Source organism: Dermacentor silvarum, chromosome 7 (assembly GCF_013339745.2).
Source record: "Dermacentor silvarum isolate Dsil-2018 chromosome 7, BIME_Dsil_1.4, whole genome shotgun sequence".
NCBI lineage: Eukaryota > Metazoa > Arthropoda > Arachnida > Ixodida > Ixodidae > Dermacentor > Dermacentor silvarum.
Window position 1 is genome coordinate 98073601 of NC_051160.1, and position 15888 is coordinate 98089488.

General features: G+C 45.0%; 2 protein-coding genes across 8 annotated transcripts in view; both read right to left on the reverse strand.

Annotated features, from left to right (window-relative positions):
• Positions 1-15888, reverse strand: part of LOC125946889 (uncharacterized) — a 790862-nt gene that overhangs the window by 498855 nt on the left and 276119 nt on the right. The window lies entirely within an intron of this gene.
• LOC125946888 (uncharacterized) overlaps positions 1-15888 on the reverse strand; it is a 985317-nt gene that overhangs the window by 287289 nt on the left and 682140 nt on the right. The window lies entirely within an intron of this gene.

Sequence of the window (15888 nt, forward strand, 5' to 3'; positions counted from 1 at the left end):
GGCAGAGGGTAGCGTCCGCAAACGAAGTTCCAGGATGGTAGAGTGAAACGTTACCCAGCATGGCTCCACAACTTATAAAGGAGATTTATTGAGGTTCGTAGCGACAGCCGGTCGTAGGATGCACCGAGCACAGTCCTCTCGCTCGAGCTTCTGCTGCGCTCTTGATGCTACCGATGCTGCTGACTTTGCGCCGACGTTCGTCATCTTCCTTACAATATATATATATATATATATATCGCGCTGCGATAGAAGTGGATTTTGCTAGGATATTCCGATAATTGCTATGTTATTTAGTAGGTTCTGAGCATATAAAGCACATAAAAGTGCGACAGTGGGGCGACACAGGAACTTGGAGTATTACACCGGTCACAGCTAAACCATCGTTTATCTCAACGTCGGTGTTTTAGACAAAAAAGATTTCTGATTGACTGGCAAGGAAACGAGAATTTAGAATAACCAGTGAACCTTTAGAATCTGTAAAAGGGTACGGTTATCTAGGTTAATTACTCATAGGAGATCCCGATCATGAGAATGAAATTTACAGAAGAATAAAATTGGGTTGGAGTGCATACAACAGGATCTACTAAATCGTGACAGGGAGCTTGTCAATGTCACTGAAAGGTAATGTGTGGAAGCATTGCATTTCTGCCGGTGCTGACATATGAAGCAGAAACTGGGAGGTTAACAAAGAAGCTCGAGAACGATTTAAGGACCGCACAGAGAACGATGCCACGAAACGTGTTAGGCCTAACGTTAAGAGACAGGAAGTGAGCGGTGTGGATCAGAGAGCAAAGGGGGTAGCCGATATTCTAATTGACATTAAGATACAAAAATGAAGCTGGCCAGGCCATGTAATGCGTAGGATGGGGAACCGGTGGTCTAATAGAGTTACAGAATGGATACCAAGAATAGGAAAGCGCCGTCGAGGACGACATAAAACTAGGTGGGGTGATGAAGCTAGGAAATTTGCAGGCACAAGTTGGTATCAGCTAGCGAAAGACAGGGGTAACTAGAGATGACAGGGGGAAGCCTTCATCCTGCAATGGACATAAATATAGGCTGATGATGATGATGATGAGATTGCAATGTCCCGTAGTTGTTCCCATTGTCACGGGCATGGCGCATTCGCACTAAATCCTCGATGTCTCATCTGACGTTATGGGCACCGGTATTAAACATGGCCAAAATTTTCACCGCAGTAGCATAGCGGGCGGTGGTCAGGGACACTCCATATGTTCGTTTTGATTGGTTCGTTGCGTGCAGAGACAGGCGGGTGGGTTGGGGGCGGTGGTGACTGCGTCTGGCGACGGAATTCTGGCGTCATAGGGTTTTCACACGGGCGTGTAGGGAGAACTTGACGACGGGCAACGGCGGCATAGCTCATTGTTTCCAGCAGAGACTGCGGAGGTTCGAGTACTATAAGTGAATGTAATATCTTCGCGAACGATGTCGGCAATTGATGCTACTTCAGGTTACAACGATGGGAACATCTTCCATGGTTCTTCGCACACGACGCACATGGTGGTTTCCCGCAGATTGTTTGAGCAGAGCGTATAGTCTTCTGCGCCGTCTGGCATCAAATGGCGTTAAATTGACTGGTGCGTTTTCCCAGTGTCTTCTCAATCGATGACGCTTCTGTCAGAAATTTGGGTACGGTCATCGGCGGGTTGCGAATCAGTCCGACGAAGAGCTCTTGCTTTACACTACCCATAAGGCAACGAGGCTTCTTTTCCAAGGATATTCCGATATTTGCTATGTTATTTAGTAGGTTCTGAGCATATAAAGCAAGATAAAAGTGTGACAGTGGGGCGAAACAGGAAGTTGGAGTAATACACCGGTCACAGCTAAACCATCGTTCATCTCAACTACGGTGTTTTAGACAAAAAGATTTCGGATAGCTTTTGATCAATATGGGTGTTGTATTGACAGTGATGGGGATTCTGAAGTCATCATAAACCCGTCATTAGGAGTTTTAGGCCCGGGATACACTGAGCAGTGGTCGTTCTAGAAAAAAAGAGCAGGTTCACGCATAATACTCCAAATGTACAGATTTTACGAAGTTTTTAAAGTCGTTGTCTCGAATCAACCTTGAGGTGCACATCATAAGTTTGAGGTCACATCATTAGGAAGAATGATACAAGATTCTGTCAGAAGAAATATCAGCTGCTATATTGATGCAAATGAGAATAAATGTCGGGAGCAAATATGATGTAGCGCCCACCGATGCCGCATCGCGGAGACGCTAAGGTCGTCGCACTGAGCCGGCGCCTTGGTGCCGGCTCCGGAAGACGAGGAAAATAAAGATGGGCAGCAGCTGCTTCATGCACACGCACGGCACAGGCAGTTCTGTTCTAGAAGCCTGTTACGCTGGTCTTCTTATTCTGGCGCTCCGCTGGGAACCCTCGGTTCGTGACAGTAGCGAGTCCAGACCAAGAGATGACTGACCCCAGATACCTACAGCCCACGTTCAGAATGCCAACTATGATTTATTCTATCAGGCACATAACGCATCATTTTCGCTATTGATGTTGACATTACCCATAGGATGTGCAGCTGGTAGGATGTGTAGGGACAGCGCTGTTAACAACTGTATAAATTCTCCATACTTGAAACACCAATTGTGAAATTTTTTAATTATCCAAAGTATAGATTACAGCACTGCACGGGCTCGGGCTTACCCGAAAGCCCGGGTCCGGCAGATTTTTCACGGGCTCGGGCCGGGCTCGGGCACGGCATGTGCTTTTTTACCCAGGCCAGGGCGGTGTTTGGGTATTTTGACGTGGGCCAGGGCCGGGCTCGGACTTTCTGGTGGTGTGCATGAAACAGGCAGCGAGTTATCCTCGAGCGTCTCGACTCTGAAAAACCTGTTGTCCCGTCGCAGCTGGAAGCGAGCAGTGCTACTCCTGTGTACTTCTCTTTTCTTCTTCTGTCGTATTTTGCACTGTTTGAACAGAATGTAAAAGTCCAGAAAGCCCAAGTCACCTCACACCAAAGGATGCCATTGTATTCCTTATCTAAATCAGTGTAATTAATGCTTTCGGCGCGGTGCAAGCGCGTTCGCGACTTGCTGATTCTTCAAAGCCGATTTGGTAAAACGATGACTGGTAAGATAATTCTTCACGCGGCTGAAATATGGCAATGCGTATATCCATGATCGCACGCATGTTCTCAACCAGCCGCCTAGCAGCAGCGCATTACGCTGCACCATAGAGAAACGAGAAGCATTATTTCTCCATTTACTCCATCCATGCGCTGCGCACACGACCGTTCCTGGCTGCGCTTCGGCTAGAGTGTACTAGAATACGGTTGAGTGGGACGAGCGGTTGGGGCGGCGTATGCTTCGCAGTGAGGCGCCCGACGTGGAAAAATACTGTGGCGGCGCTGCGATAGAAGTGAATTGGGCTGCATCAAGGTCGCGCCGTTAGAAACTACTGGTGATACTGCTCGGCAGGGTCATTCGTACTACTTCACCCGATGGTATTTGCGTTCAGACCGCTCAAATGGTGCTCATAACAGCATATGACATGTATTTATGCCTTAAGAATAAATTCCTTCCATTCCTTTTTATTTTATTTTTTTAATGGCGCTCGGTGATCTTTTTCGGACTCGGGACGGGGTCAGGCCGGTTTCGAGCCGGGCTCGTGTCGGGTTCGGGCCTAAGGTAAAGGGGTGGTGGGCCGGGCCGGGCGGGTAACGTAGATTATTTTCGGGCCCGGGCCGGGCCCGGGTATTGCCATAGAAAGTTTGGTCGGGCTTGGGTGGGCAGCGCAACGTAAAACGAACCCGGGCCGGGCCCGGGCTGAAAAAATCGGCACGTGCAATGCTCTAGTACAGATGCTATGTTTATTTTCTTGGCGAAGGCGGTTCATGGCAAGTTGGTGGTGGATATAACCTCTATAGGGCCGGTGCAACATCGTATTTATAACAACCTAGGGACGAAGCGATTAATCAAGCGGGGCCTCTGGGTCAGCTTAGAGAGCGTCACGATGACATCTTGACAAGAATATGACCGAGAAGCTTAAATGACTACAATGGAGCAACTACGACAGCATCATGCCCAAAAGTAGATAACTAGGGGCCAAATATAGTAGAGTACTTTGGTCACTGGGTCTGCTAGCTTAAGCGGATAGATAGATAGATAGATTCAAAACAGCTCAAATAGGCAAACAATGCTAATCGCAAAACCGAAATCGGAGCGTGTTTTTCTATCATTGTAAGAATATAGCCGTGGACTGCTGAACACCAGGCCTGGTTGTTTTGCTGAAGTTGTGGCGCTATGTCCCTTAACGTAACAACGGCAATATTAGGGACGGCGTCCGACGTACGAGAACCAGCTGTTACAAGTGGTGCTTTACAATCCCGCCCCCCCCCCCTTACTCTTCAAGTCTGTCGGTTTGCTAGAATCATCACACGGACGTTTTAGGGAAAATATCTCACAAGGTTATAATGTAAAACTCGTGCTGGTGTACATTATATTGGCATACTCGAAAAACATACTTTCAGAGAAACCACTTATGAGGCTGCGAATTCGTTGAGCGCTTTTTTTGCCGTTTACAGCAACGCTACATTGCTGCGGAGCAAGCATTGTCAGGCACGGAAAGCCGGTGCATAGATGCTAAGAAGTTGTCCAGGGGCGCGAAGTCCATGGTCTAGTGGGTAGGATGCCCAGCTTGCATTCGGGAGATGTGTGGTGGGATTACCATCACCAGACACGCACCGGTTTACATGGTTACTAGCAGCTCCCCGGCCATATGTTCCGCTCTCCAAATGGACTTTACTTTGCGCCGCTATGCTCGCTGTGACAGAACCAAGACAAACAAAACGCCAAAGAAATCTAAAGAAATTAGTCTGATGGTGCAGACAACTTTCCTTCACATGGGCGTCCTTCCAAAAGTCTGGAACCCTCTTCTTTTAGAAGCAACGGGTTGGCAGTTTGGTTGTACCTATTTTATCCGTATGTAAACGGAGACAGCACTCGTCTACATCCTCCGGTACCGGCAGATGCTCTACTATTCCACAGATGCTGTAGTGGAACAGTGCACGCCAAGGAACTTCACAGATTTCTATAGGCGCCACTTTCCAAATCAGAAACCATAAAAAGGCCGGCAGATCCCACGCCCTGTGGGAATCGATGTTATGCGAAGCAGTTTGCGGGGAACCTACGAAGTTAACGAAACGACCTTGAGAGCACCAAGACGTTGGCGGCTCTTTCGTGACCTAAACGACATGCATGTCAGGACATTCAGGTCATGAGCCCTCAGGAGTCCCTTTAGAGACACCTAAGAGACCTTAAGGCCTAAGCCCTCAGTCATGCTCATGACTATGGCTTCAACCATCAACTTTTAGCCTTTTTCTTCACTTAGTACCCACGTCCGAACCTATTTCAGTGGCTTTTGAGGGTTAATCGTTTTTCGCTCAGTCAATGTCATTTTTGCTGAGTCATGCTTATGACTTCTATAACCATGCTTTAGTGTTTCCATCACTTAGTGCCCACGTCCCAGCCCATTTCAGTGTTTCTTGAGTGTTAATGTTTTTTCGCTGACACATTGTCATTTTTGTTCAGTCATCGCCATGAATATAATTTCTAGCATTATCCTTTAGTGCTTCCTTCACTTAGCACCCACGTCAGAACCAATTCAATGGTTTTTGAGTGTTAATCTTTTTTCGCTGAGTCATTCTCATTTTTTCCTGAGTCATGCTGATGACTATGACTTCTACCATCATCCTTTAGTGTTTCCTTCACTTAGTGTCCACGTCCGCACTCATTCCAGTGGTTTTTGAGCGTTACACTTTTTACTGGGTCATTGTCATGATCTACATGACACGCATGTCATGATATTTATGTCATGACCTATCACTTGCGGTCGTTATACACACTTGTCATACTATGCCTATTTTCGTACCTACCAAGTTAACGAAACGACCATGCGAGCACAAAGACGTAGGTGGGTGATAGATAAATAGATAGATAGATGGATAGATAGATACTGTCAAAGTAGGAAATGTTCGCCGAGAAATGCTTCGCATTCAAAACAACATACTGGCTTGTAGTGGTACATCTCTGCCATAGGAAAAATCGATGGGTTTTCGACGGCACGGGAGCGGTGATCGTAGTTGCGCGTTCCACCACCACGCAATTCATGAAAGCCTTTACCGTGTTCGATTATATCACGGGCATTTCTATATTGTACTGCAATGACTGCGGCAGTATTTAGCGCCTCTCGTAGATAATCCGCTTTGCATGTTCTCCGTATTATGTATGTGTATGCTCGTCAAAAGTATCGCTGGTTAGAAAATGTATTTATCGAAGTAAATAATTTAATACCACAAGCCTATCCTGTCTGGTATACGGTCTGGTGAACGTGGGCTTCGGGCAAGGATTCTACGAAAACCGATATCTGAAACAATTTATCTCATGAGTTGTTCACCACGAAGGGTCAACAGGTAATAAAATGGGAGCTAATAAATATAAGAAAATGTGACAAAAAATCTTTGAGCCTAATTTCAGGAAGCATACTGATGGCTGCATTATAACGCGTTAACGGAAATTGAGGTAAGAGCGCATTGCAAGCTTCACGGGGCGCCGCACACCGGTTGACCGTGATTTTTCTGTAAATTGCACAAGTGAGGCGGTTCTCCGCTGCCCGTCTCTCGTGTTTCTTCTCTGCCGCCGAATTCGCTGATCGGTCCAGTTGTCGCGTATGTTTCTCATACCATACCGCTGCCGATAAATTCAAACTATAATTTTGTCAGTTATTTGCCAACTGACAGTAATCTGCATCTCAGAAGAGCTGCATGCGACGTGGCAAGTACAAGTGCTACCTGCAAGGTGATTTGCACTCTGAATTACGATATCTATCTATGTGTAGCTCCGAATATTTTACATTTTAGGCTTCGAAGAGAGGAAGTATGACTGTGGTAAATGAACATGTATTTAATCTGTCTATTGCAAATTTACTTAGGCAGCTCCTGATTTCCAGATGCAAACGCATCTATGCTAGCAGAGGAGTTCACGTGTGACAAGTTCACGTAGAATATCATTCCTGTCAAAATTTCCATCTCCAATGTGTTGAAAATTAGCCATAACTACGTTTTTCTAGGTAATCTTGGGTTAGTTATTAAAAGGTTTATTCGAAAAAATTGATAGCCAGTTGGGGTTCAAATTCGGAAACTTTATTTTTATGGAGAGCTTGATGGACTAAAATCATTTGCAGCTATGTGTCGCAGTTAATGCTTTACGTGCAATGTTTCTTTCTTTTACATTTTGTCGCATTTGAAAGCGAACTATATTGGGATAGGATTGATGAAAATGAACTGAAATGAAAATGAATGTTAAGAGCGAACAATAGCAGAAATGTCAGAGTAAATGCAATTTATGTTAAAGCAGTGAAAAGCAAGCGGTCATTAGCTGCCTCGTTTAGTCTAACAGAAGCGTGTTCTCACCTCTGAAACATCATACTCTGGTGGTTAGGACTTTTTTCAGATAGCGCTAAGGGACCTTATAGGACATTGCACTGTCTGGGGGGAAATGAGGCTCCTCATCTGCCACTGTGAGCAGAAAAGCGGTGAGGTCAGCGATGACATATCTCTAGAAAAGACAATAGTGATGTGCCTATGCATTTATTATATGAAATATACAACATATTCGGCAGCATATGGATAATGTTTGTGCTATCAATTATAAGGCCAGGAAGAAGCAACAAAATATCAAGAGCGAAAACTAGATTAAAGAATTTGTTCACTGCGTTTCGGATAGTGTGAGGCAGGCTATTAAGGGCTCCCCAATTCCGAGCAACGTACATTCGACTTTCAACACTGGCAGAAGGACGGCTCGCGCCTCTGCGCTTTTGTGGTACGCACATGCGCACGAGGCAGAGTCATGTTTTGTAGATGCTTGAAGGCGCGTTGTGAACCGGCTCTCCAATCCTTTAGCCAATACGTCTAAGGACTCTTGCATTTCCTGTGAGGTATAGATGATTAAGGCTACATTACCGCTCATTGGGAGTCTGTTTCTAGAACGAAGATCAATAAATAAAGCACGTTTGTTTTTTGGATTCAGATAGAGAATCAAAATCTTTATTATCTTCTCGGCAACTTTCAAGCAGTAAGTTTGAAGGTTGCCGAAATAAATTGATAATATTTCAAATTTTGTGAGCTCTGATTATGTAGAAGTTTTTTACAAGCAGCTTTCCTTCTTCAATAAACTCGTGTGCACTCACTGCTCACGTGAGTGCACAGTGCTTATACAGTGCAGAGTCACAGGCCACGTCCTTTGCTACAGAGGTATTCCATACAAGACAGAGTTCGAAGTAGGGTTTTAGTGCATAATGACATAGCGGGTAACATTGATGAATTCTACAGCATGAATGATAGGTGGCAGTCGTCGTAATAAAGCCGAATAGGACGTATAGAATGAAGGTAGTACAAGCCTACGCCCCAACATCCAGTCACGATGATGAAGAAATAGATCAGTTTCATGAAGATGTTGAATTAGTAATGAGAAAGGTGCTAACTCAATATACTGTACTCATGGGAGACTTCAATGCAAAAGTGGGGAAAAAGCAAGCAGGGTGAGCAAGCAATTGACAACTACGGCATCGGTTCTAGGAACACTGGAGGAGAGATGTTGGTAGAATTCGAGGAAAGGAATAGGCTCCGAATAATGAATACCTTCTTCAGGAAGTGCAGCAACAGAAAATAGACCTGGAAAAGCCCTAATGGAGAAACAATGAATGAAATAGATTTCATACTCTCTGCCGGTCCCAGCATAGTGCAGGGTGTAGAGGTGCTGGGTAGGGTAATGTGCAGTGGCCATAAGTTAGTCAGGCCTAGGATTTCTCTCAATTTGAAGAGAGAAAGAATAAAATTAGTCAAGAAGAAATAGGCCAACCTAGACGCAGTAAGGGTAAAATCAGACCAATTCAGGCTGGTGCTCGCAAGCAAATATGCAGATTTAGAAAACGAAGATGAAGACAACCTAGACGTAATGAATGAAGCCGTAACTAGGCTGATCTGAGAAACAGAAAATGAAGTGAGAGGAAAGGCACGAAGGCAACCAGTAGGTAAGCTCTCCCAAGTATCAAAGGACCTAATTAAAAATGGCAAAACATAAAAGTGTCAAATTCGAGAGATCAGATAGCATTCGCTGAACTGTTGAAACTGATCAATAAGAAGAAAGTACGGGATATTCGAAATTATGACGTGAAAAAGATTGAGGAAGCAGTAAAATATGGACGTAGCATGAAATCAGTGCGAAGAAAACTTGGCATAGGAGAAGGCAAAATGTATGCGCTATAATAATATCATCAGCAATTTCGATGACATTGTAAAAGCAGCAGAATAATTCTATACTGACGTGTACAGTTCCCAGAGCAGCTAAGCCATTTTCAATCGAAGTAGTGATGAACAGGATACAGAGGCTCGTTCTATAACAAGCGATGAAGTTAGAAGGGCCTTGAAAGAAATGACCAGGGGAGAAGCTGCTGGAGTAGATGGAATAACACTCAATTTAATAAAAGATGGAGGATATATCATGCTTGAAAAGCTTGCGGCCCTTTATACCAATGCCTCACGACTTAAAGTGTACCAGAGAGAAGGACGAATGCCTACATTATACTCATTCATAAGAATGGAGACATTAAACAATTGAAGAATAAGAGACCCATTAGCTTGGTTTCAGTATGTATAAGATATTGACACAGATAATTTCCAATAGAATCAGGGCAACCGTTGACTTCAACTAGCCAAGAGAACAGGCATGGCTTCAGCAAGGAATACTCTACAATGCATCACATTCATGTCATCAATCAGGTAAGTGAGAAATATGTGGAGCACAATTAGCCATTCTATATGGCTTTCATAGATTATGAATATGCATTTGATTCAGAAGAGACAACATCAGTCATAGATGCATTGCGTAATCAAGGAGTACAGGAGGCATACGTGAATATCTTGACAAATATCTACAAGGATTGCACAGCAAGCTTGGTTCTCGACAAGAAAGTAGAAAGATACCTATCAAGAAAGGGGTCAGGCAAGGAGACACAATCTCTCGAATGCCATTCACGGCATGCTTAGAATAACTATTTAAGCTCTCAGTCTTGCAAGTTTTAGGAGCGAGGATCAACGGCGAATACCTCCGCAACCTTCGGTTTGCAGATGACATTGTCCTATTCAGCAATGACAGCAAATGATTGAGGTCCTTAACCGAGAAAGTGTAAGACAGGGGTTGAAGATTAAAATACAGAAGACAAACATAATGTTCAAGAGCCTGGCAAGGGAACAAGAATTCAGGATCGACAGTCAGCCAATAGAGTCCGTAAAGAAGTACGTTTATCTAGGTCAACTGCTCACAGGAGACCCCTGATCATGAGAACGAAATTTACACAAGAATAAAATTGGGTTGGAATGCATGCGGCAGGCATTGCCAAATCCTGTCTGGGAGCCTACTACTGTCTTTGAAAAGAAAAGTGTACAATCATTGCATTCTAATGGTACTAAGATATGGGGCAGGAACTTGGAGGTGAACAAAGAAGCTCGAAAACAAGTCAAGGACTGCACAGAGAGCAATGGAACGAAAAATGTTAGGCCTAACGTCAAGAGACAGGGAGAGAGCGGTGTGGATCAGAGAACAAACGGAAATAGCCGATATTCTAGTGGACATTAAGCGGAAACAGTGGAGATGGGCAGGCCATGTAATACGTAGGACGGATAACCGGTGGACCATTAGGGTTACAGAATGGAATCGGCGTATCTATCATCTCAACCTGCGCACCTTGTACAGCTGCTGCCATGTAACGGTAACCTGGGCCCCTCTCAAGCCGTTTTCACGGCTTTTAGCACAGCAGACCTTCCAGCTTATTGTCTGGTAGACAATAAAAAAATTGATACCAAGAGAAGGGAAGCGCAGTCGAGGGCGGCAGAAAACTAGGTGGAGTGATGAAGTTAGGAAATTCGGAGGCGCAAGTTGGAATCAGCTAGCGCAAGACTGGGGCAATTTCAGATCACGGGGAGAGGCCTTTGTCCTGCAGATTACATAAATAGGCTGATGATGATGATGATAACACGTAACGACGAAATTTTCCGATAGCCCAAATAATAGCCAGACATTGCTTTTCAGTTACGGAGTAGTTCGCCTCAGTTTTGGTAAGGGTGCGGCTGGCTTACACTACGACGTACTCGTCGAAGCCATGCTTGCGCTATGCAAGAACAACGCCTAGCCCGACACCGCTAGCGCCCGTGTGAATCTCATTTGGAGCTAAGGGATCGAAGTGGCGACGTACTGGTGGTGAAGTCAGAAGGCGGCACAGTTCTTGAAATGCGTCGTTATATGCCGGGGTCCAGTCCGGTAGGTCAGTACGGCTGGTCAGACGCTCGATTAAGGGGACGATTATGGAGGAAAAATTGCGGACGAAGCGTCAGGAATACAAGCATAAGCCGATGAAGCTGCGAAGCTCTTTCATAGTAGTTGGTTTGGGAACGCGGACATGGCACTAAGTTTCTTAGGGTCCGTGAGGATACCGTCTTTTGAGACCATTTCAACGAGAATAGTAAGCTTGTGAGCGCTCTTAGAAGTCGAGCAGGCATGTGGCTGGAGGCGCCCCCATGTCAGGAAAACGGAAGTTGCGATGGCAGCAGAATCGTGCTACGTGGCCCGGGAAACCACATGAATAGCATATTGGTTGGTTATCAGGCGTGCGCCACGGGTTGATGACAGGGGCTCTAGCGACCCAGTAAGGAACGGGAACCGGACGTGAAGGTGGTGGCGGCACATGGAAAATTCCAGTGGTCCGGTAGCCGTCAGGAGCTGGAGGAACCTAAGGCCAGGCGACAACGTTAGCATACGTCAGTGGTCCAAGAACGGGCTGCAGAGGAGGGGCAGGTGGCAGCGCCTCAGCAACTTGCGTTTGAAGCACTTGAGGAAGCGAAGGAGCCAAGGATGTCACCGGTTGAGAAGGGCTAGTCGCCAGAGACAGTTGACGCGCGACTTCCATGCGGATGAACTGCTTTATCTGCGGCAATAAAGCAGAAATGTCGGCAGCGTCGCGGCTGAAATCCATGGGAGCAAGATCCGCGGTATCCTGCTCGAGCAGCACAGCGTGTTGAGCACGCTGCTTGGGCAGCTCATCGTACTGCTGACAGAGCTGAATTACCTCGGCAACCGTCCGGGGACTCTTGGCGACGAGCATCAGGAAGGCGTGGTCATCGATGCCATTCATGACGTGCTTGATCTTGTCAGCTTCGTCCATGAATGAGTTGACGTGCCTGCAGATCTGGAAAAGCTCTCGTCATTGCATTAAGCCCGACCACGCAAGCGCTGCTCAGCACGAAGACGGCGAATGGCGCGACGGCCGAAGACCTCAGTCAAAGGGCTCGTGAAAGCGGACCAGGTGGTAAAATTGGATTCATGATTTCTGAACTATTGGTTCGCAACGCCCGTCAAATGAAAACTTACATTAGTGAGCTTGGCGAGGTCGTCCTACTTATAATAGGCACTTACGCGGTCGTATTCGGCGAACCAGTTCACGACGTCGAGGTCGTCTGCTCCGCTAAATATAGCAGGATCGCGTTGTCGGATGACGCCAGGGCAGACAATGGTCGTGAGTACGGTAGCAGCCGCCTGGGACGGTCCGGGATCATTCATCGCCAGAGCAGGTGGTAACGTCCGACTGCGGAGTTCCAGGATGACGAAGAGAAACCCCGCACCTCCACCAGATGCAATGGGAATGTTTGCCTACACTGTAAAAAATTTCAGTCAATATACGGAGGCATTTCCGTCATTATAATGAAAAATTGCAGTAAAAATACGGAAAGATCTCATTTTCAGAAATACAGCAAAATTTCCGTTAAAATACGGAAAGTGCTCCCCGTTTTAAGTTTTACGGACATTTTTCCGTAATAATACGGTGACTACACTGTTCTGTAGGAAGCAGACGGAATTCCGTATTTTTGTTATGCGATCATCCGTATTTGTGCAAGGAAAACTACCCTTACGAAAATGTCAGATATGGACTGATATGAAAAAGGCCATATATGGGCATATTAAAAATTGGGCAGATATGGCCATATATGGCATATAAAGGCCATATATGGCCATATCTGCCCAATTTTGAATATCCCCATATATGGCCCCCTTATATGCTATATATGGCCATATCTGCCCAATTTTGAATATCCCCATATATGGCCCCCTTATATGCTATATATGGCCATATCTGCCCAATTTTTAATATGTCCATATATGGGACCCTTATATGCTATATATGGCCATATCTGCCAAATCTTTAATATGCCCATATATGGGACCTTTCTGTATAAGGCCACTTCTAAAGTTTTAGTGTGTCCATATATGACACTCTTATATACAGCGTGTTTCAGCGAACACTTTCAAAATTTATTTAAGGTGGCCTGTGGCAGATAGCCGAATTCTAGTTAGTGAGCTGGTCTACTCCAAGAGGCCGACATTACTTGCACAAAAAATTGAAATTCATAATCGACTAATCAACAAAAATTCACTAATTAAGTTTTAACTAATTACCTGATAGCTCATATTGCAATTTACAAATTGTAGCCGGGGAGTTTGCAAGGCGGATCGACTTGCAAACTGGTGTCATCCCGAGCAAATTCTCGGGATGACACCAGTTTCGGGATATTAATTTCCGAACTTTGCGGAGAAATGCATTGCCGTTCCAGTTAATTTGGTGCTTCAATGCATAAAGCAACGATTTGTTAAGAAACTAACTGGAACGCCAATGCATTTCTCTGCAAAGTTGGGGAATTAATATCTCGAAACTGGTGTCATCCCGCGAATTTGTTCCAAGTGGATCCGCCTGGCGAACTCCAAGGCTACAATTTGTAAATTGCAATATGAGCCATCAGGTAATTAGTTAAAACTTAATTAGTAAATTTCTGTTAAATATTCGATTATGCATTTCAGTTTCTTGTGGAAGTAATGTCCGCCTCTTCGAGTAGACCAGCTCATGAACTAGAATTGTGCTACCTGCCACAAGCAACCTTTAAGAATTTTTGAAAGCGTTCGCTGAAACACCCTGTGTATGGTCATATTTGGAATTTCAATAAATTAAAATCTGGGTTTTTACATGCCAAAACCACAATTTTATGATTAGGCACACACTGGTGATCGAGGCATTCCGAATTATTTTAACTCCCTGTGGTTTTTTAATGTGCACACAATGCATATGGCACACAGGCATCTAGTGCATTTCACTTCCATCGAAATGCCACCGCGCCCGGGATTCAATCCCGAGCTTTCAGTTCAGTAGAGCAACGTACGTACGCCTTAGCCACTACGGCGGGTCTGGAAATTTATATGAACATCTCCTGTAAAAAATTGCAACCAGCTATCAGCTTACATGCCTGTTGGCTAACCCTAATTTCAGACCTTGATGGTCTACTAGCCAATCGGCATACAAGTTTACAGGTCTACAAGCCTACAAGTCTACTACCTGTCTACTACCTATTCTACTGTTTGTCGGTGTGCCATTGTACCGGAGACCACTGTTCAAATGTGTATTGTTTATTGAATTGACGAATTCTGACTGTGATTGCATTACAGTCTTGCAGTCTTAATTAGAATATATTCAGTGCCTTTGAACACTAGAGTATGCCAGTCGGCACTTATGATGGCTCACTGCATAAATATGCTCACCATTCCATCCAAAACTTCAGGTCATGGTATGTGTGTGATGTGGAAATCATATTTATAACATCTGAAAGCAATATGAACAGAGATAAAACTTTATTGCAAAGTTCACTACTACAGCACATTACCCAATTGCTGCAAGGGGTACCAGTGCACTGCTTTCAGTCTCTTTTCCATAACTTCCTTTGACACCGTGACGTCCGCGTTGTGAAAACAGCTGCACAAACAAATGAACCATTATTGCCATACGACAGCAAACTAAGTACAATACTTGTGTTGATTAGTACACCGAGAAACGAGGAATTGAGCATAAACATTATTAAAAGACTTACAAGTGGTGAAAGCAGTACAAGTAATATTTATGACTGTTTTGAAGCCGGCTTTGTGGCTGGTGAAGGGCCAATTGGAAGCAAATGCATATTTTCAAGTAATTGTAGGCCAGGCACACCAAGCTGTTTTCATTACACAGATTCCTATTGAATAGTAGCAATAATCCCAACATAGGCCTTACTGCATACCTGCTTGGTTAATTAATAATAGTACACACCGTAAGTATGCACATTACGAAAATTCACATATTTTCCCCCCTCCCACACAATGACCCCACTTGCAACTCAGCATTGCAACCGGTGGCCTGGTTTTGACTTCGACTGATGATAATGGCCAGCTGCAGATGCCAGTGGCAGTACCAGCACTGGAGCTATCTAGTGCTATATGCACAAAGCTAGTATTTCTCCGTTTTTTTTGTCAGTCTAGACAGGTCATGCTGCGCATGCATGGAGTGATCAGACTGCTAGCGTGCCACATAAGGTCACAAGCTAGCTACAGCACCCACTTCAAGCTCAAAGCATTTCAACATGCTTTGTAGAATGGCAGTCGTTATTTGAGAAGGCACTTCCGCGTCAGAAAAGTACACATCTGCCGTTAGAGACGGCCGCATGAAAAGCTGAATGCTACCAGCAAGGCAAGCAGGAATTCTGCTGCAGCAGGAATACAAGCAGGAATACCGCTGACCCAAGACTGATTTTTACCCGCAAGTTGAAGTAGCAGTGCTTTATAGCTCAGAAGCCTCTGGACAGCTGTGCTGTGTAAATTTAAATGATACAGAAAGAGGCTCGCCGACTTACAAGGAAGCGGGGCATTCCAACTACAAACTTCAATGCAAGCAGCGACTGGATGATGTGCTTCATGTGTCGGCATGGGCTTCATGAGTGTGCTGTGTAAAT